The sequence below is a fragment of the Panthera tigris genome, chromosome B1 (assembly GCF_018350195.1).
Source record: "Panthera tigris isolate Pti1 chromosome B1, P.tigris_Pti1_mat1.1, whole genome shotgun sequence".
Lineage (NCBI taxonomy): Eukaryota > Metazoa > Chordata > Mammalia > Carnivora > Felidae > Panthera > Panthera tigris.
Window position 1 is genome coordinate 79,772,063 of NC_056663.1, and position 22,357 is coordinate 79,794,419.

The 22,357-nt window shown below is 39.4% G+C and overlaps 1 long non-coding RNA gene across 1 annotated transcript in view; it reads left to right on the plus strand.

The window, feature by feature from the left end:
• The window catches only part of LOC122237659, a 116,572-nt gene that overhangs the window by 73,198 nt on the left and 21,017 nt on the right, over positions 1 to 22,357 (plus strand). Inside the window, exon 3 of the long non-coding RNA XR_006216254.1 lies at positions 11,900 to 11,995. This is a non-coding gene — a long non-coding RNA (uncharacterized LOC122237659). The remainder of the gene's footprint in view (positions 1 to 11,899; positions 11,996 to 22,357) is intronic.

Consider the following 22,357-nt stretch of genomic DNA (forward strand, 5'->3'; position numbering starts at 1 on the left):
GTGTTTTACCTCATCATATAAACTTCAGAATCAATTTATTGATAATCCACAAAATAACTTGCTGGGATTTTGATTGTAATTTGATTGATTGGGACTGATTTGATTGTGATTCCATAGATCAAGTCTGAAAGAAATGACATCTTGACAATATTGAGTCTTCCTGTCAGTGAACATAGACTATCTCTCCATTTATTTAGTTCTTTGATTACATTCATCAGACTTTTATAGTTTCCTCATAGAGATCTTGTTCATATTTTGTTAGCTTTATACCTAAGTAATTTGGGGTGCTATTATAAATGGTATTTTTTTAAATTTCAAATTCCACTTGTTCATTGCTGTTATGCAGGAGACAGATGGACTTTTGTATATTAACCTTGTATTCTAACCTTGCTACACTTGCTTGTTAGTTCCAGGAGGTTATTTTGTTGTGGCTGATTCTTTCAGATTTTCTGTGTAGATGATCATCTGTGAACAAAGGCATTTTAATTCTTTCTTCCTAACTGTATACCTTTTCCTTTCCTTTCCTTCCCTTCCCTTTCTTTCTTTTCTTATTACCTAGAACTCCCAGTACAATGTTGAAAGAGAATGGTGAGAGGGGATATCCCTCCCTTGTTCCTGATCTTTGTGAGAAGCTTCTAATTTCTCATCATTAAGTTTGATGTTAGTTATAGATATTTTGTAGATGTTCTTCATCAAGTTGGGGGAGTTTCCCTCTATTCTTAGTTTACTGAGAGTTTTTATCATGAATAGGTGTTGGATTTTGTCAAATGTTTTTCTGCATTTATTGGTATGATCACGTGACTTTTCATTTATATCCTGTTAATGTGATGGGTTACATTAAATTGATTTTTAAAATTTTATTTCCAGTATAATTAACATACAGTGTTATATTAGTTTCAGGTATACAACACAGTGATGCAGTAATTCTGTATATTACTCAGTGCTCATCATGATACGTGTACAATAATTTTCTTCACCTATTTCACCCATGCACCCACCCACCTCCCCTCTGGTAACCATCAGTTTGTTCTATATAGTTAAGAATCTGTTTATTGGTTTGTCTCTTTTTTCCTTTGTTCATCTGTTTTGTTTTTAAAATTCCAAATATGAGTGAAATCATATAGTATTTGTCTTTCTCTGACTGACTTATTTCATTTAGCATTATACCCTCTAGATCCATCCATGTTGTTGCAAATGGCAAGAGTTCCTTCTGTTTTATGGCTAATATTCCATTGTGGGGTGTGTGTGTGTGTGTGTGTGTTTGTGTGTGTGTGTGTGTGTGTGTGTGTGTGTGTGTGTGTGTATACATATAAACATATCACATCTTCTTTATCCATTCATCTATTGATGGATACTTGGATTGCTTCCATATCTGTAAATAAAAATACTACAATAAGCATAGGGGTGTATATATCTTATTTGAATTTAGTGTTTTCATATTCCTTGGGTAAATACCCACTAGTGGAATTATTGCATCATATGGTAATTCTGTTTTTAATTTTTTGAAGAACGTCCATATTGTTTTCCACAGTGGCTGTACCAGTTTGCATTCCCACTGGTCTACCCAAGTGTCCCTTTTTTTCCACATTCTTACCAACACTTGTTATTTCTTGTGTTTTTGAATTTAGCCATTCTGACATCTCATTGTGGTATTGATTTGCATTTCCCTGATGATGAGTGATTTTGAGAATCTTCTCATGTGTCTATTGGCCATATGGATGTCTTCTTCTTTTTTATGTTTTATTTATCCTTTTGAGAGAGAGAGAGAGAGAGAGAGAGAGAGAGAGAGAGAATGAGCAGGGGAAGGGCAGAGACAGATGGAGACAGAATCCAAAGCAGGCTCCAGGCTCTGAGCTGTCAGCACAGAGCCCAGCGTGGGGCTCAAACTCACAGACCAGGAGATCATGACCTCAGCCGAGGTTGGACGCTCAACCGATTGAGCCACCCAAGGTTGTTTCTTTAAAGAAATGTCTGTTCATATCTTCTGCCCATTTTTAATTGGATTATTTGTGGGTTTTTTAATGTTGAGTTGTATAAGTTCTTTACGTGTTTTGGATAGTAACCCATTATTAAAAATATTATTTTCAAAAACCTTCTCCCATTCAGTAGGTTGCCTTTTAGTTTTGTTGATTTTTTTTTTGTAGAAGCTTTTTATTTTGATGTAGTCCTTCTTAGAGTTTATTTTTGCTTTTGCTTTCCTTGTCCCAGGAGATATATTTAGAAAAATATTGCATGACTGATGTCAGAGAAATTACTGCCTGTGCTCTCTTCTAGGGTTTTTATAGATTCAGATCTTACATTTAGGTCCTTAATTCATTTTGAGTTTATTTTTGTGTGTGGTGTAAGAAAATGGTCCAGTTTCATTCTTTGGCATGTGGCTGTCCAGTTTTTCCAACACCATTTGTTAAAGAGACTTTTTCCCATTGCATATTCTTGCCTCCTTTATTAAAGAATAATTGGTCACTTAATCATGGGTTTATTTCTGGGCTCTCTATATTTTGTTCTATTCTTCTATGTGTCTCTTTTTGTGACAGTACCCTACTGTTTTGATTACTATAGCTTTGTAGTATATCTTGATATTTGGGATTGTGATACCTCAAGTTTTGTTCTTCTTTTTCAAGGTTGCTTTTGCTATTTGGGGTCTTTGTAGTTCCATACAAATTTTAGGATTATTTGTTCTACTTTGGTGAAAAATGCTACTGGTATTCTGATAGGGGTTGCATTAAACCTGTAGATTGCTTTGAGTAGTGTGGACTTTTTAATGATATCTGTTCTTCCAACTCATGAGCATGGATTATCTTTTTGTTTGTTTGTGTCATCTTCAATTTCTTTCATCAGCGTCTTATACTTTTCAGTGTACAGGTTTTTCACCTCTTTGGTTAAGTTTATTCCTAGATATTTTATTATTTTTGGTGCAGTTATAAATGGAGCTTTTTTCTTAATTTCTCTTTCTGCTACTTCATTATTAGTGTATAGAAATGCAGTGGATTTCTGTATATTGATATTTTTGTTCTGCAATTTTACTGAATTCATTTATTAGTTCCTAGTAGTTTTTTTGGTGGAGTCTTTAGGGTTTTCTATATGGAGTATCATGTCATCTGCAAGTAAAACAGACTCGAATACCTGGGATAAATTCCACTTGGTTGTGGTATATAATTCTTTCTATGTATTGTTGGCATGCATACTTGTTTAACTTCCTATTTACCTTTCTAAATTTATGAGTTGGAAGAGAAAATTTCCTAGATATTTAAAAAAATCTAAATATCTGCAACTGTTGGTTCATGTCATGGGCTAAATATGAAGTTTGCAGTTTCACATTCATTTTGATCCCTTTATTGACTTCTGCAGGTAACAAAGCTGAAGGTTTTCTCTTTGAAGAAGATGATGGTGGTGATAAGTCTGCAGTCTTGTACTTAACAGAAATTTGATGTTATGGTAAAAAATTATGTTCATCTTATTTCGAAGGATACGAACTATATTTTTAGGTAGGGATGTGATTTTAGGATTTCAAGTATGTGCCTTTTGTGAATATTTCACTACCTGATAATTCGTGTCTTTCTTTTCATTTTTTATTTTTTTATTTTTTTTATTTTTATTTTTTTTTCATGAGTTTTATTTATTTATTTATTTTTTTAAATATATGAAATTTATTGTCAAATTGGTTTCCATACAACACCCAGTGCTCATCCCAAAAGGTGCCCTCCTCAATACCCATCACCCACCCTCCCCTCCCTCCCACCCCACATCAACCCTCAGTTTGTTCTCAGTTTTTAACAGTCTCTTATGTTTTGGCTCTCTCCCACTCTAACCTCTTTTTTTTTTTTTTCCTTCCCCTCCCCCATGGGTTTCTGTTAAGTTTCTCAGGATCCACATAACAGTGAAACCATATGGTATCTGTCTTTCTCTGTATGGCTTATTTCACTTAGCATCACACTCTCCAGTTCCATCCACGTTGCTACAAAAGGCCATATTTCATTCTTTCTCATTGCCACGTAGTATTCTGTTGTGTATATAAACCACAATTTCTTTATCCATTCATCAGTTGATGGACATTTAGGCTCTTTCCATAATTTGGCTATTGTTGAGAGTGCTGCTATAAACATTGGGGTACAAGTGCCCCTATGCATCAGTACTCCTGTATCCCTTGGGTAAATTCCTAGCAGTGCTATTGCTGGGTCATAGGGTAGGTCTATTTTTAATTTTCTGAGGAACCTCCACACTGCTTTCCAGAGCGGCTGCACCAATTTGCATTCCCACCAAGAGTGCAAGAGGGTTCCCGTTTCTCCACATCCTCTCCAGCATCTATAGTCTCCTGATTTGTTCATTTTGGCCACTCTGACTGGCATGAGGTGATATCTGAGTGTGGTTTTGATTTGTATTTCCCTGATAAGGAGCGACGTTGAACATCTTTTCATGTGCCTGTTGGCCATCCGGATGTCTTCTTTAGAGAAGTGTCTATTCATGTTTTCTGCCCATTTCTTCACTGGGTTATTTGTTGTTTGGGTGTGGAGTTTGGTGAGCTCTTTATAGATTTTGGATACTAGCCCTTTGTCTGATATGTCATTTGCAAATATCTTTTCCCATTCCGTTGGTTGCCTTTTAGTTTTGTTGGTTGTTTCCTTTGCTGTGCAGAAGCTTTTTATCTTCATAAGGTCCCAGTAATTCACTTTTGCTTTTAATTCCCTTGCCTTTGGGTATGTGTTGAGTAAGAGATTGCTACGGCTGAGGTCAGAGAGGTCTTTTCCTGCTTTCTCCTCTAAGGTTTTGATGGTTTCCTGTCTCACACTCAGGTCCTTTATCCATTTTGACTTTATTTTTGTGAATGGTGTGAGAAAGTGGTCTAGTTTCAACCTTCTGCATGTTGCTGTCCAGTTCTCCCAGCACCATTTGTTAAAGACACTGTCTTTTTTCCATTGGATGTTCTTTCCTGCTTTGTCAAAGATGAGTTGGCCATACGTTTGTGGGTCTAGTTCTGGTGTTTCTATTCTATTCCATTGGTCTATGTGTCTGTTTTTGTGCCAATACCATGCTGTCTTGATGATGACAGCTTTGTAGTAGAGGCGAAAGTCTGGGATTGTGATGCCTCCTGCTTTGGTCTTCTTCTTCAAAATTACTTTGGCTATTCGGGGCCTTTTGTGGTTCCACATGAATTTTAGGATTGCTTGTTCTAGTTTCGAGAAGAATGCTGGTGCAATTTTGATTGGGATTGCATTGAATGTGTAGATAGCTTTGGGTAGTATTGACATTTTGACAATATTTATTCTTCCAGTCCATGAGCAGGGAATGTCTTTCCATTTCTTTATATCTTTTTCAATTACCTTCATAAGCTTTCTATAGTTTTCAGCATACAGATCTTTTACATCTTTGGTTAGATTTATTCCTAGGTATTTTATGCTTCTTGGTGCAGTTGTGAATGGGATCAGTTTCTTTATTTGTCTTTCTGTTGCTTCATTGTTAGTGTATAAGAATGCAACTGATTTTTATACATTGATTTTGTATCCTGCAACTTTGCTGAATTCATGGATCAGTTCTAGCAGACTTTTGGTGGAGTCTATCGGATTTTCCATGTATAATATCATGTCATCTGCAAAAAGTGAAAGCTTGACTTCATCTTTGCCAATTTTGATGCCTTTGATATCCTTTTGTTGTCTGATTGCTGATGCTAGAACTTCCAGCACTATGTTAAACAACAGCAGTGAGAGTGGGCATCCCTGTCGTGTTCCTGATCTCAGGGAAAAAGCTCTCAGTTTTTCCCCGTTGAGGATGATGTTAGCTGTGGGCTTTTCATAAATGGCTTGTATGATCTTTAAGTATGTTCCTTCTATCCCGACGTTCTCAAGGGTTTTTATTAAGAAAGGGTGCTGGATTTTGTCAAAGGCCTTTTCTGCATCGATTGACAGGATCATATGGTTCTTCTCTTTTTTTTTTGTTAATGTGATGTATCACGTTGATCGATTTGCGAATGTTGAACCAGCCCTGCATCCCAGGAATGAATCCCACTTGATCATGGTGAATAATTCTTTTTATATGCCGTTGAATTCGATTTGCTAGTATCTTATTGAGAATTTTTGCATCCATATTCATCAGGGATATTGGCCTGTAGTTCTCTTTTTTTACTGGGTCTCTGTCTGGTTTAGGAATCAAAGTAACACTGGCTTCATAGAATGAGTCTGGAAGTTTTCCTTCCCTTTCTATTTCTTGGAATAGCTTGAGAATGATAGGTATTATCTTTGCTTTAAACGTCTGGTAGAACTCCCCTGGGAAGCCATCTGGTCCTGGACTCTTATTTATTGGGAGATTTTTGATAACTGATTCAATTTCTTCGCTGGTTATGGGTCTGTTCAAGCTTTCTATTTCCTCCTGATTGAGTTTTGGAAGAGTGTGGGTGTTTAGGAATTTGTCCATTTCTTCCAGGTTGTCCAATTTGTTGGCATATAATTTTTCATAGTATTCCCTGATACTTGTTTGTATCTCTGAGGGATTGGTTTTAATAATTCCATTTTCATTCATGATTTTATCTATTTGGGTCATCTCCCTTTTCTTCTTGAGAAGCCTGGCTAGAGGTTTGTCAATTTTGTTTATTTTTTCAAAAAACCAACTCTTGGTTTCGTTGATCTGCTCTACAGTTTTTTTAGATTCTATATTGTTTATTTCTGCTCTGATCTTTATTATTTCTCTTCTTCTGCTGGGTTTAGGCTGCGTTTGCTGTTCTGCTTCTATTTCCTTTAGGTGTGCTGTTAGATTTTGTATTTGGGATTTTTCTTGTTTCTTGAGGTAGGCCTGGATTGCAATGTATTTTCCTCTCAGGACTGCCTTCGCTGCGTCCCAAAGCGTTTGGATTGTTGTATTTTCTTTTTCGTTTGTTTCCATATATTTTTTAATTTCTTCTCTAATTGCCTTGTTGACCCACTCATTCGTTAGTAGGGTGTTCTTTAACCTCCATGCTTTTGGAGGTTTTCCAGACTTTTTCCTGTGGTTGATTTCAAGCTTCATAGCATTGTGGTCTGAAAGTATGCATGGTATAATTTCAATTCTTGTAAACTTAGGAAGGGCTGTTTTGTGACCCAGTATATGATCTATCTTGGAGAATGTTCCATGTGCACTCGAGAAGAAAGTATATTCTGTTGCTTTGGGATGCAGAGTTCTAAATAGATCTGTCAAGTCCATCTGATCCAATGTATCATTCAGGGCCCTTGTTTCTTTATTGACCGTGTGTCTAGATGATCTATCCATTTCTGTAAGTGGGGTGTTAAAGTCCCCTGCAATTACCACATTCTTATCAATAAGGTTGCTTATGTTTATGAGTAATTGTTTTATATATTTGGGGGCTCCGGTATTCGGCGCATAGACATTTATAATTGTTAGCTCTTCCTGATGGATAGACCCTGTAATTATTATATAATGCCCTTCATCTCTTGTTACAGCTTTTAATTTAAAGTCTAGTTTGTCTGATATAAGTATGGCTACTCCAGCTTTCTTTTGGCTTCCAGTAGCATGATAAATAGTTCTCCATCCCCTCGCTCTCAATCTAAAGGTGTCCTCAGATCTAAAATGAGTCTCTTGTAGACAGCAAATAGATGGGTCTTGTTTTTTTATCCATTCTGATACCCTATGTCTTTTGGTTGGCGCATTTAATCCATTTACATTCAGTGTTATTATAGAAAGATACGGGTTTAGAGTCATTGTGATGTCTGTCTGTTTTATGCTTGTAGTGATGTCTCTGGTACTTTGTCTCACAGGATCCCCCTTAGGATCTTTGTAGGGCTGGTTTAGTGGTGACAAATTCCTTCAGTTTTTGTTTGTTTGGGAAGACCTTTATCTCTCCTTCTATTCTAAATGACAGACTTGCTGGATAAAGGATTCTCGGCTGCATATTTTTTCTGTTTAGCACACTGAAGATATCGTGCCAATCCTTTCTGGCCTGCCAAGTTTCAAAAGAGAGATCAGTCACGAGTCTTATAGGTCTCCCTTTATATGTGAGGGCACGTTTATCCCTTGCTGCTTTCAGAATTTTCTCTTTGTCCTTGTATTTTGCCAGTTTCACTATGATATGTCGTGCAGAAGATCGATTCAAGTTACGTCTGAAGGGAGTTCTCTGTGCCTCTTGGATTTCAATGCCTTTTTCCTTCCCCAGATCAGGGAAGTTCTCAGCTATTATTTCTTCAAGTACCCTTTCAGCACCTTTCCCTCTCTCTTCCTCCTCTGGGATACCAATTATGCGTATATTATTTCTTTTTAGTGTATCATTTAGTTCTCTAATTTTCCCCTCATACTCCTGGATATTTTTATCTCTCTTTCTCTCGGCTTCCTCTTTTTCCATAACTTTATCTTCTAGTTCACCTATTCTCTCCTCTGCCTCTTCAATCCGAGCTGTCGTCGTTTCCGTTTTGTTTTGATTTCGTTTAAAGCGCTTTTCAGCTCCTCGTGACTGTTCCTTAGTCCCTTGATCTCTGTAGCAAGAGATTCTCTGCTGTCCTCTATACTGTTTTCAAGCCCAGCAATTAATTTTATGACTATTATTCTAAATTCACTTTCTGTTATATTATTTAAATCCTTTTTGATCAGTTCATTAGCCGTTGTTATTTCCTGGAGATTCTTCTGAGGGGAATTCTTCCGTTTGGTCATTTTGGATAGTCCCTGGAGTGGTGCAGACCTGCAGGGCACTTCCCCTGTGCTGTGGTGTATAACTGGAGTTGGTGGGCGGGGCCACAGTCTGACCTGATGTCTGCCCCCAGCCCACCGCTGGGGCCACAGTAGGACTGGTGTGTGCCTTCTCTTCCCCTCTCCTAGGGGCGGGATTCACTGTGGGGTGGCGTGGCCCATCTGGGCTACTTGCACACTGCCAGGCTTGTGGTGCTGGGGATCTGGCGTATTAGCTGGGGTGGGTAGGCAAGGTGCACGGGGGCAGGAGGGGCAGGCTTAGCTCGCTTCTCCTTAGGTGATCCACTTCAGGAGGGGCCCTGTGGCAGCGGGAGGGAGTCAGATCCGCTGCCGGAGGTTTGGCTCCGCAGAAGCTCAGAGTTGGGTGTTTGCGCGGAGCGAGCAAGTTCCCTGGCAGGAACTGGTTCCTTTTGGGATTTTGGCTGGGGGATGGGCGAGGGAGATGGCGCTGGCGGGCGCCTTTGTTCCCCACCAAGCTGAGCTCTGTCGTCCGGGGGCTCAGCAGTTCTCCCTCCCTTTGTCCTCCAGCCCTCCCGCTTTCCGAGCAGAGCTGTTAACTTATGACCTCCCAGACGTTAAGTCGCGCTTGCTGTCGGAACACAGTCCGTCAGGCCCCTCTGCTTTTGCCAGCCAGACTCGGGGGCTCTGCTTGGCCGGCAAGCCGCCCCTCCCCCCCGGCTCCCTCCTGCCAGTCCGTGGAGCGCGCACCGCCTCGCCACCCTTCCTACCCTCTTCCGTGGGCCTCTCGTCTGCACTTGGCTCCGGAGACTCTGTTCTGCTAATCCTCTGGCGGTTTTCTGGGTTATTTAGGCAGGTATAGGTGGAATCTAAGTGATCAGCAGGATGCGCGGTGTGCCCAGCGTCCTCCTACGCCGCCATCTTCTCTCTCTCATTCCATGTTTTATTTTTTTTAATTTTATTTTTTATTTTTTAAAATTTACGTCCAAATTAGTTAGCATATAGTGCAACAATGATTTCAGGAATAGATTCCTTAGTGCCCCTTACCCATTTACCCCATATCTCCTCCCACAACCCCTCCAGAAACCCTCAGTTTGTTCTCCATATTTATGAGTCTCTTCTGTTTTGTCCCCCTCCCTGTTTTTGTATTATTTTTGTTTCCCTTCCCTTATGTTCATCTCTTTTGTCTCTTAAAGTCCTCATATGAGTGAAGTCATATGATTTTTGTCTTTCTCTGACTAATTTCACTTAGCATAATACCCTCCAGTTCCATCCACATAGTTGCAAATGGCAAGATTTCATTCTTTTGGATTGCTGAGTCATACTCCATTGTATATATATACCACATCTTCTTTATCCATTCATCCATCGATGGACATTTGGGCTCTTTCCATACTTTGCTATTGTTGATAGTCCTGCTATAAACATGGGGGTGCATGTGTCCCTTCGAAACAGCACACCTGTATCCCTTGGATAAATGCCTAGTAGTGCCATTGCTGGGTTGTAGAGTAGTTCTACTTTTAGTTTTTTGAGGAACCTCCGTACTGTTTTCCAGAGTGGCTGCACCAGTTTGCATTCCCACCAACAATGCAAAAGAGATCCTCTTTCTCCGCATCCTCGCCAATATCTGTTGTTGCTTGAGTTGTTCATGTTAGCCATTCTGACAGGTGTAAGGTGGTATCTCATTGTTTTTTTGATTTGTATTTCCCTGATGGTGAGTGATGTGGAGTATTTTTTCATGTGTCGGTTGGCCATCTGGATGTCTTCCTTGGAGAAGTGTTTATTCATGTCCTTTGCCCATTTCTTCACTGGATTCTTTGATTTTTGGGTGTTGAGTTTGGTAAGTTCTTCGTAGATTTTGGATACTAACCGTTTATCTGATATGTCATTTGCAAATATCTTCTCCCATTCTGTTGGTTGCCTTTTAGTTTTGCTGATGGTTTCCTTTGCTGTGCAGAAGCTTTTTATTTTGATGAGGTCCCAGTAGTTCATTTTGCTTTTGTTTCCCTTGCCTCCGGAGATGTGTTGAGTAAGAAGTTGCTGCGGCCAAGATCAAAGAGGTTTTTGCCTGCTTTCTCCTCAAGGATTTTGATGGCTTCCTGTCTTACATTTAGGTCTTTCATGCATTTTGAGTTTATTTTTGTATATGGTGTAAGAAAGTGGTCCAGGTTCATTCTTCTGCATGTCACTATCCAGTTTTCCCAGCACCACTAGCTGAAGAGACTGTCTTTATTCCGTTGGATACTCTTTCCTGCTTTGTCAAAGATTAGTTGGCCATACGTTTGTGGGTCCATTTCTGAGTTCCCTATTCTATTGCATTGATCTGAGTGTCTCTTCTTGTGCTAGTATCATACTGTCTTGATGATTACAGCTTTGTAGTATAGCTTGAAGTCTGGGATTGTGATGCCTCCTGCTTTGGTTTTCTTTTTCAAGATTGCTTTGGCTATTCGGGGCCTTTTCTGGTTCCATACAAATTTTAGGATTATTTGTTCTAGCTCTGTGAAGAATGATGGTGTTATTTTGATAGGGATTCCATTGAATATGTAGATTTATTTGGGGAGTATCAACATTTTAATATTTGTTCTTCCTATCCAGGAGCATGGAATCTTTCTCTATTTTTTTGTGTCTTCTTCAATTTCTGTCATAAGCTTTCCAGAGTTTTCAGTGTATAGATTTTTCACCTCTTTGGTTAGATTTTTTTTTCTTTTTTGTGCGAATAGAACCAAGCTGTTATTATTCCCAAATTACAGAGTTAGAGACTGAAGTCTAGAAATTTGGAAAGCTGTTGGTTTTGTACCTTAGCTACTTTTAAATTATTTTGTTTTATAGTTGAGTCATTTCTTAATCCTACTGTTGTAAAGTGGAGACAACAGGATCAGCCACACATGGAGTAATTTATTCAACATCTATTGAATGCCACCTGTATATCAGGAACTATGATAAATATTAGGAATGCAAAGATGAATTGGAGAAGTCTTCTGTCTTAGAGGGGCTCACAGTTAAATGAAGAAGATGAGTAATCTGATAAATAATAATACAAATGCTTTGAGACATGACTGGATGTTTCTGGAAATTTAGAGGAGAAAGAAACTCTGCCTTGGGGAGTTAACATCTGACGTGGGTCTTGAGTACTTTTTAAATAGTCTTATCTATTCTCTCCAGAAAAATAAAGCAGGGTTTGCTCTGTCTTCACATGTCTCACAGACCCTCTTCCAAAGTGACTGAGATTTGCTTAAAACTGGCTATCACTACATCATAACACGTATTTTTTGTTTTTCAGTGTACAAAGTGTTTTCTTATCTAAGTCTCAGCGAAGTACCTGCAGCATGGATATGATTCTCCCCACTTCACGTGTGAGAAAGCAGAGTGCAGAAAAGTAAGTAACTTGCACCAGGGCCCATTCAGTGGCATGGCCTGGATTCAAACCTTGCCTTCTTCTGACTCCAGAACTAACATTTTTCCTCTTGTTTTGCTCTGATACATAAATAATAGTGTCTGAAGGAGCATTTCATCAAGCTTCCTGTTTAAAGTGGAACATTTTTCATTTATGTTCCCTTTGAAGAGATGAATGTTCATCTGGCCCAGATACCCATCAGTTAAGAACTGCTCTGCCAGGCAAGCCTGGTGTTCCATCCAACCCAATATTGTGTTGACAACAGGGGCCTTGAGGGATTTGCCAGGAAAGGACACAGTTTTCCTCCCTGACATTAACCTTAAAGGTCAGGTATACTCTCAGTAGCCGTTTATGGCTCTGACATTCATAAATTTGGTCAAAACCTTTATGAATCCATTTATATTCCTTGCCTGTACTTCTTTTGTGGTAATGAGCTCCACATGTTTATTATTTTCTGAGTAAAGTAATACTTCCTTTTATTTGTTCTTACCTCACCCAATTCGAAGGACTCCTCCTCCTCTAGTGAGGAATTGAGGATTTATGAGAATAAGTGTACTTGTGTTAACTTTACACATGGTCTCCAGAATTCTCTAGGTGTGTTTTATTTTTTCTTGAACAAGAGTAAATAAAATTGTACATTGTATTTCTGTTGCAGAGGGACTAACATTTTATTTAGAGATTAGAATTTTGTCTCCTGGCATATTTTCTGTACACTTTTTGATGAATTTACTCTAGAATTCCTTTAGAATAACCTCATTTTGGGATTTGTAATTCGTATTTGCATGTTGAGGGCAGCTCTGATCTGGCCCTGGGGAAGCTTGAGGTAATTTTTGTTCTAATCTACAACTACTTGTGGAGAGTAAATATACAGTATAATATGTTATATATATTTCATTCCTGATTCTAATTGATGTGTTATAGAACTTCATAAAGTAGGAGGAGAATGCTGGCTTGGGTGTCAAGAATCTGGTGCTCTAGAACCATCCCTGGACTATAATTTCCGAATTCATATGATTAGGGATTGAATTAGGTAATTTTCAAGATCTTGTTGTACTTTAAAATTCTGAGTCCCTGACTTCCTTGGTGATTTAACTGAATACACCCAATTCCAGTTTTTCTAAGCCTCGACAGCCCTCCTCGAATTTCATCTTGATTCATTGCTCTCAGTAGAGTCGAAGGCTTTAGATGGATCACATACACTGTGAATGAAATGATTATAATGTCTTTACCTCAAACCCTTACAGAAACAATGACCTTTCCCAAAGGTTATTCTTTTTTTTAATGTTTTTTAATGTTTATTCTTTATTTTAATGTTTATTTATTAATTGAGTAGAGGAGAGGCAGGGAGAGGAGAGAGAGAGAGAATCCCAAGCATGTTTCATGCTGTCAGTGTAGAGCATGACATGGGGCTTGATGTCACAAACCAAGCTGTGAGATCATGACCAGACCCGAAATCTAGAGTCAGACACTTAACTGACTGAGCCACCCAGGCACCCTTCCCATAAGTAATTCTTAAGTGATGGGTTTATTTTTGGTTCCACAAACCTATCCTGTTTGACATAAGTCTTAAAGGCCTGCTCTGTTCCTTTTGTTCTAAGTGGTCACTCTTGTAATTGATCAGTAGCATCCTTTAGGAATTATTAAAGGTAAATAAATATTGACCAAAGGTTCTCCATTTTCATCTTTGAACTTTATCAAAATCCTAAGACCAATAGTATCCATACCAGCTATATTTATTTGTAGCTTTAGGAAAAAAAAAAGGTTTTGACATTGGCCATTTCCTGGTTTTGCCATGAGGAACATACATTTGGTAAGAATTACTTTCTTTGCTCTTTTTCAAATAGCAGTCGAGGACTGTAAAGTTCTCAGTCATTTATATATGGCATCATTCTGCTCAGCATATGAACACTCATCATACTTCCATTTGTGACCAGGTGTGTGCCACATCTAGCCAGAGGCCCTGGTGCCTGAAGTACATGATTCATGGGGTGGTGAACTCATGGGTCAAATATCTCTTCTGAAAAATGGATCCAATGACACATCACGGGATTGTGTTGGGGACTACATGAGGAATAGAGCCTACCTCTGACACACAGTGGGTATTAAGTTTATAAGTGTTGGTTTCCTCCCTCTTGCATTCTAGTTCTCTAATTAAGTAACTGACAGTGCAAATAGGGATAGACCATGGCAGCAGAGGAATATGGAAGCAAGAGGACACGAACTCCAGGAGAAATATTCTTCACAAATAGAGAAGTGCTGCAGTCTGTGAAAACATAAGTGAACTCAGTGTGACTTACAAAGCTGACTGGACTGGTGGTCATTGTTTTTAGAAAAGTTGTTCTTTATGGTCAGATTGGCTCTAGTTGTCATCAGTTGCCATGTTCTTTTTACTTTGCTGTGTGGCTCATATAACTGCAATAATCTGGGTCTTTCTCTTAGATAGCCTACTTTATTAGGCTATAAAGCTTTATGTGTGCAGGTTTGATATCAGGGCCCCTGCTCCTTAAATAGTTTTCTTTGACAGTTGAGTGCTTCTCTCAACTTCTCTGTGCTGTCAGAGAGTTACTGTCATGAAAGAGTTCATTTCTTTCCCCTGTCCTAGTATAGTTCTTAAAGGACCTTTTTTATTCTATTCACCACCCAGAACCTATATCCTTTCTCTGTATCACTAAATAGAAGGGTGAGGGGGCAGGAAAGGTAGAAAAAAGGAAACAAATCCTAGAAAGTCCTTTGAAAATCCTAATTTTACATAAGGTAATAGTTAACAAAATTATTCTCTTTTGGTATTTCTAAAATTGAAAGAAAAATGTAGCAATTTAGGGGCACCTGGGTAGATCAGTCAGTTGAGTGTCTGACATCGGCTCAGGTCATGATCTCATGGTTTTTTTGGTTTGAGCCCCAGGTCGGGTTTTGCACTGATAGCACAGAGCCTGCTTCAGATTCTCTGTCTCCCTCTCTCTCTGCCCCACCCTTCCTGACTCATGCTCTCTCTCTCTCTCAAAATAAATAAACATTAAAATTTTTTTAATATGGCAATTTAAAAATGTTAATTATGAAAGAATGAATGCGGGTGCCTGGCTGGCTCAGTCGGTAGAGCATGTGACTCTTGATTTCAGAGTCATGAGTTCAAGCCCCACATTGAGCATAGAGATTACTTTTTAAAAAAAGAATGGCTTCATTTTAGAAAGAATAGGCTGTGTTTTTATTCATAAAAATACTCCATTAATGTTGTAGGAATCAGAACTTTGATTTTTTTAAAAGTCCAAATCCCAATTTGAAGTATGTGGTAGAAGGCCTTTGGTACACCATGGAGACCATTTATCATCTGAGCAAGGAAGGCAGACATATACTTACAATACAAATTAAAACAATATTCAGTGGGATAATAAGATAAAATACTGTAGTGGTACAATTAAGAGAGGAACCAACTGTAATGGGGACAGATTTGGGAGCTGGTGTGTTAAAACTGGGCTCCAAAGAAGGGTAAGGTCTAGACTGGCATGCTGGGGGGAGAGCAGTCCCAGAAGAAATACCTGAGCAAGGGATAAGTTCAATGAAAGTGTCCTGTGTTTGGGGAAAGGCAAGTACCCTTGTTGGGAAGGATCTGCGGAGCATGAGGAAAGGATGTAGTAGAAGTGAGGCATGGAAAAGCTGCCCAACTCTACATAACTCTACATATTTATTCTAGTTACTTCTTATGAATACCACTGCCTAGGTATGTGTTTCATCAGCACTTCTGGTCTTACATTCTAATTTGGAGAGGACAAAGCTTTTTCTGAAACCATTTTGTAGTCTGCTAATCTAAACATCACTTGGATGTTCAGAGAACAGGATGATGGCTCAAAAATTCACTACTGAAATGTTCCTTACTGGGTGTAAAAAAAGAAAGTGGGCTTTGGGAGCTAGCAAGAGGAAGCTGGGAGGTTTTGGAGATGCTGGTGGTGATGGTGTTTTGATTGCCCCAGGTTTGAATACCTGTTTTCACACCCAGTGCCTCAGTTTCCTCAGCTCTAAAATGGGGCTAACAATGGAACCTATTTGGTATATTTTATAACCCAAAGCGTCTGCTGTTTCATAGAGTAAGAAGTGTAGAGGGAAGACAGTTTAAGGGTTAACTCAGCAGTTAATACTGTCACTGGGTACCCACATTTCTACCTTTCTCTCTTTTTTTCCTGGCATGCTTAGCAATTTGGCTTGGTGCTTAGGCTTCTAACTAATAGTTGCAAGATGACTGCTTCAGTTACTGGCATGACATGGCACTTCCTCCTGGTGCTTCTTTTGACTAGTAAGGGAGATCTTTCCCAGAAATTCCCAGTAGATTACCCCTTATTTCTCCTTGTTTACAGCTTCTCAAGGAAGAATATGCCTATCTCAAAGCAACAGCTGGCAAAAGAGATTGTTGACAGAGACCAATCATGATTGTTCCCCTGGGGCTAGGGATGGAATAGACTTCTCTGAGCTCTTGGCAAGAGGGAGGTAAATACATTAAAAAATATTGGGGCTTAGACAGCAAAGAGGAGGGAGAAGCAATGGCTTTGGGGGCTGGCAGCTTACTTCCTCTGTATTATTCTGAGAATTGAGTAGAAAGAACCATAAAATTACTTAGCAAAGTGCCTGACAATTGATAAGCTCACAATAGAGGTTAGTGTTATTGTTATTTTTATTCATATTAGTATTTAATATCATTTCACATAAATGGACTTTTTCGCTCTGAATGATGTGGGCAGAATCACCTTTCCCTTTATAGCTGTTTTTATCTTACAGGGTAGTAACTCTGATACTCTCTAAAAGATGCAAACAGAAATTCATCTGTTTCCCAATATATGTAGAATGGCACTGCTTTTTTTCTTCAAGGATATTCTTCAGGATATTCTTTGGGATACGTACTCCATAGACACAGAAAGTCCAAGCCATGTAGATAATAGCGATGTGCTGCTCATTAGGTAGATAACCTTGGCTAAGTTAGTTACTCTGCGTCGTTTTTCCCTCATCTTTAAAAAAAAATTTTTTTTTAATGGTTATTTATTTTTGAGAGACAGAGAGAGACAGAGTGTGAGCGGAGGAGGGGCAGAGAGAGGCTGACACACAGAATCCAAAGCAGGCTCTAGGCATTGAACTGTCAGCACAGAGCCCAACACGGGGCTCGAGCTCACAAGCTGTGAGATCATGTCCTGAGCCAAAGTTGGATGCTTAACCGTCTGAGCTACCCAGGCACCCCTGTTCCCTCATCTTTAAAATGAGTATGATCTTGGGACCTATCTCATAGGTTCTTATGAACACTAAGTGAGTTAGTTCATTTAAAGCAGCACTTAAAGAGTGTTTAGTACCTAATAAGCATTCAGTAAACGTTAGCTATATGAAAGCCAGGCATCCAAGGACTGTGACCTAGATTTTCAGCCTGTCTTCTGGAACTAACTTGAGCTGTAATGTCATCATTGGCTTAGATTAATGCTCCGTGACAGGCAGATTTTGGACTAACCACACTGTATCCTGATGGATTTTGGTTGAAAATGCATAGGGAAGAGAGAAGGGGTGTACCAAACACATTTATTTTCATAGTGACTTGACAGGAATATAAACACAGCTATTTTCATTATAAATGCTTTTGGCAGCAAACAGCAGAGCAGTTGTCTACCAGGTTTAGAGAAAGAGATTCATTCTTCTCACTTGGCAGAATGGTGGAGCTGCCTACTGATGGAAGAGATGCTTCACAGTCTTAAGATGGTGACTGTAGCTCCAGAAACATGTCTACATTCAAAGCATGAAGAAGGGGAAAGAGGTGGCATAAGAAACAACTGTCTTTGTATCAGGAAGGCACTTTCCTAGAATCCCCATTTGGGCAAGACTAGACCACACGTCCGTGCAAGCTTCAGGAGAAACTGGGAAAGTGAGTATTCAGTTTTGCCAGCTTCTTAGTTAGAGGCAGGACAAGGGAGAAGGGACTCAGAAGGGAGTTGGGAATGGAAATTGGGATAGCCAACCTACATTGTCTGCCATAATAGTTTTAAACAGAAGAGCACAAAATCAATGCTTTGTATTTTCACAAAGCCCAAGGCAGAGAAAGCAAAAGCAAACAGAATTGGATGAAGATAGCACTGTTCTGTCACAGTGGTCCCTCAGCTTCTGGTGAAGGATTTATCTTCTCTTCTAATTTGTATAGTTGTTTTAAGGAAAAAACAAAAACAAAAGCAAAAAAACAACAATCTCCATTTGGTTTTGCCATGCTGAGTTTTCTAGAGTCTCTTTGTCTTTCCATAATTTACTATTCAAACAGAAGAAGGCAAGGCCTACCATTTAGCAGGTGGGAGAAAGGCCATAAGTTACCTTCTGTTTTAAATATAAGATATCCTCTTTGAGTCCTACCCTGTGGTGCTGGGAAGTCTGAACCTTTCCCACATGCACCAAACTGGACTCACATGATTTTCCTAGAAGTAGTCCATTTCCCATCTCTAGTATTTATAACCCTCTCTTAAAGAAAATGGGCTGTAGTAGGAAGTCCTATTAAGATAGAAGGGGGATTTAGGCTGCCTCAGTAGTAAAAGATAAAGACATAATTTAAATTCATATGGTTGAAAAGATAAATGCAGATAAAAGCCCAGTAAACAGGAGCCAAACGCCCTGGCACAGAAAGCAGACAGACAATGGACTTGGCCCTCCTCCACAGGAGCTATTCACTTTTGCTGAAGGCTTGCTTCTGAGCAGCTGTGAGGGCCTATTGAGGGCTCTACTCCAGTGCTGTATGTGTAAGACACGGGAATGAAACTGCTGGGGAGGTGAAGACTGGCAGAGTGGGCTTCAAGAGTGTGAGGAAACAGACGAGCAGGGAGTGAGCCCGGAAGGTCTCAATAAATACAAAGTCAAAAACAGCCCTTGGGTCCCGGTGCTCAGAAGACTTTTTCAAATATGCCCTCTTCTTTTAGAAAAAGAAAACAAAACCGGAGTTCCTTTGTTTTTCTTAGTAGTGAAACATCATTTTTAACTAGAAACTATCTTTATTTAGAAATAACTAAAGAATGCTGTTGACACTGGGAAGTCTCTGGCATTTTGCTAGAGCAGTGTCATACTTTCTGTGGTTCGGATCACTTCATTAAACATTGCTTGAATGTATGTTGTGAGCCAGATGCTGTGTTAGTTTCTGAGTTTAATAAGATGAAATAGACTAGGTACAATCCTGGAGAGGCTTACACTATAACTGGGGCAATGTTCGCCTGGGTGGCTCAGTTGGTTGAGGGTCTGATTTTGGCTCAGGTCATGATCTCACTGTTCATGGGTTCAAGCCCCGTGGTGGGTTTTGTGCTGACAGCTCAAAGTCTGGAGCCTGCTTCGGATTCTGTGTCTCCCTCTCTCTCTCTGCCCCTCCTCTTCTCACATTCTCTCTCTCTCTCTCTCTGTCTCTCTCTCAATCAACCAATAAACAAACAAACATTAAAAAAAATAACTGGGGCAGTGTTATCCTCCAAGGGGTGTTTGACAGTATCTGGAGATATTTTGGATTGTCCAAACTTGGAGAGATGCTATTGGAATCTAGGGGGCAGAAGCCAGGGATGCCACTAAGCATCCCATAGTATATAGTACAACTAGCTACAATAATGACTTAACTGCTCTAAAATGTCAGTAGTGCTGAGATTGAGAAACTGCACTATCATGAAGATACATGGGGAAAAACTAAAAATGAGAATCAGTACAATTGTAGAAGAGTGTACAAAATGAAGAAGTGTTTTAAAGATAGGACTTATAAATTCTATCCAATTTGAAGGATAGGAAAGTGATACCCGATCATTAGTGAGTTTTGAAGGATACTTAGGAGTTCACCAGAGATGGTGGTGATAGGGACCCCATTAAGGGATTACATAAAGAAGCAAAAAATAAGATTGTAGGCAGAAGCATATCTAAAATCAGGAAGCTTTCAAACTGTACTATGTGAGAGCAGGGAAATGAAAATGTGGAAAATGTGGAAAATGAATCTGGAGGGGTAGACAAGATCAAATTATTACCAGTCCAGGAAGACAGTCTAAAGAACTCAGTTCTATAATTGATGGAGAACAATTGAAGAACAATAAGCAAATAAGTGGTATAACACAAATTTTAAGTGAGGTAAATAACTATTACTCTGAAATAAATTGAAAAATTTATTGTGGCCCAATTAACTGAGCCATTAGCATTCTACCAATTGTCTCTCCTTCTTTCCATCTTTCTGTCTTTGTCGGTCTCTCTCACACACATCTTTGATGGTTTATCCCAAGAACTATATGTACTTTCATATTCTACTTTTATGGAAGAGAGATTGTTGGTGATCAATGAAGAGATCTGCTCCACGTGGGAGGGTAAAGCCAGGAAGGGTATAATCATCTGGGAGAATGTGGAGGCACTAAGGGCTGAGAGATCTTTATGAAGCCAAAAGAAGGGAGAGAATTTTGGCAGGAAAGAGACCGTGAGAAAAACAAAGGCTAGGAGGTTGTGATATAATTGGCATATTGGGATTTAAGGGTTTGTATGTAGAGCAGATCCAGGTCAGACAAGGCACCCAAGGATCAGTGAGTGAAGCCAGGGACAGAGACGACCGGATTTGGAGAGAGCAATCAGTAACAACAGTGTGTGGTTGGGTCAAGAAGTTTGGTGGCTTATTCATGTGGCTGTAGAAGATGCCAGAAACGAAGGCAAGATTTGGGGTGAATATGAAGAGTTTGAAGCAGGTGTCACATTTATCTGTGTCTGTGATGGAATGATTGGAAAGTAATAGTAACAGGGGCTGGGTAGAAGATAGCCAGTGGCTTCCTCTGCAGAGCAAGAAGGAATTTTACAATACAGGAGGCAACTATCCCTGGAAATAGCAACAAGAAGCCAGAGAATACCAGCTTCGTACTTGATGAGTAGTACTTGAGAGAGCCACATGTAAAGCACCATCCTCAAGAGAGTGCCAGAAGAGATCATTTGGTGAAGAAAACCAAGATGTTGGATAGCTTATTTAACATGAAATGGGGGTTCCAGAGGTTACACCTAAAATTATGAGAATGGGAGCAACAGATAGGGTGTGTTAGTTTTAGTTTTCTAGGGCTGCATAACCAAATACTACAGAGTGGGTGGCTTATGTAGAAGAAATTTATTGTTTCATGGTTCTGGAGGCTAGAAATCCAAGATTAAAGTGTCAGTGGGGTTTGTTCCTTCTGAGGGATATAAGGAAGAATCTATTCCATGCCTCTCCCCCAGCTTCGGGCGTTTGCTGGTGATCCTTGCTGTTACTTGGCTCATAGATATATCACCCTAATCTCTTCTTACTTTCACATGGTGTTCACTGTGTCTCTGTCTTTTCACAAGGTGTTCTTTTAAATAAGGACACCAGTCATATTGAATTAGGGCCCACTCTACTTCCGTATGACCTTATTTCAACTAAGTATGTCAGCAGCAACCCTATTTCTAAACAAGGCCACATTATGAGGTGCCAGGGTCAGGAATTAAACATCCGTTTTAGTGTGTGTGTGTGTGTGTGTGTGTGTGTGTGTGTGTGTGTGTATGGGGTCACCATTCAACCCATAGCATAGGGGTAAAAGAAGGACAGAACGATATTAGAAAAGATTAAGGGACAGGAAAGAGCACACGAGAGAGATGCTCGCTTTAGCTGCTGATCAAGAATGACAATAGTGTGAGAGTCAGTGGAATAAGTTGGTCATAAGTTTGCAAATGTATCTCTGGTGGCATAGCTAGGTACAGCTGGGATGGGCTGGTGCCTATCCAAGGCATGTAGTATCCCAAGGTACTGTCCCAACTCTAGAGGGTACCATTTATATAAATAGTCACATCATTTACAGTGTGATCTACTGGCAGATTCTGGGACTGTAGGTCACTGTTCAGGCCTCAAGAGTGTGGGTGAGGAAGTTTGCAGTGGACTCCACAGGTCTCTGAATTGCGAAGAGGTCTTAGCACCTGTTATGATGTATATACTATATGCAGACTATAAAGGCTTTCAGGAGGTCTTCCCCTAAGCTATTCCCAGAGAATAGAAACTATTATCTCTTTATATCCATCTCCCCAGTGCCTTCAAGTCCAATATAAAGTAAACAGTCAACAGATAAATGAAGAACTAATTCCAAATGATAATAATATGGTTAAAGTTAATTAGCAGTGAGTTCATGGGGAAATATTATGAATTCCAAGGTTGAATTCTTGGAAAATAGCCTCATATGTTTGAGAATGTGGGAGACATTTCTGAAGGATGTAATGTGTTTATGACTTAAATTTTTGCATATCTCTGTAACACATCCTTTTTTCTCTTATAAAGTCAACTTCCACAAGCATTTTCTACTTGAATGTTTCTAAGAGGTTCAAACACTTTTATTAGAAAGATAT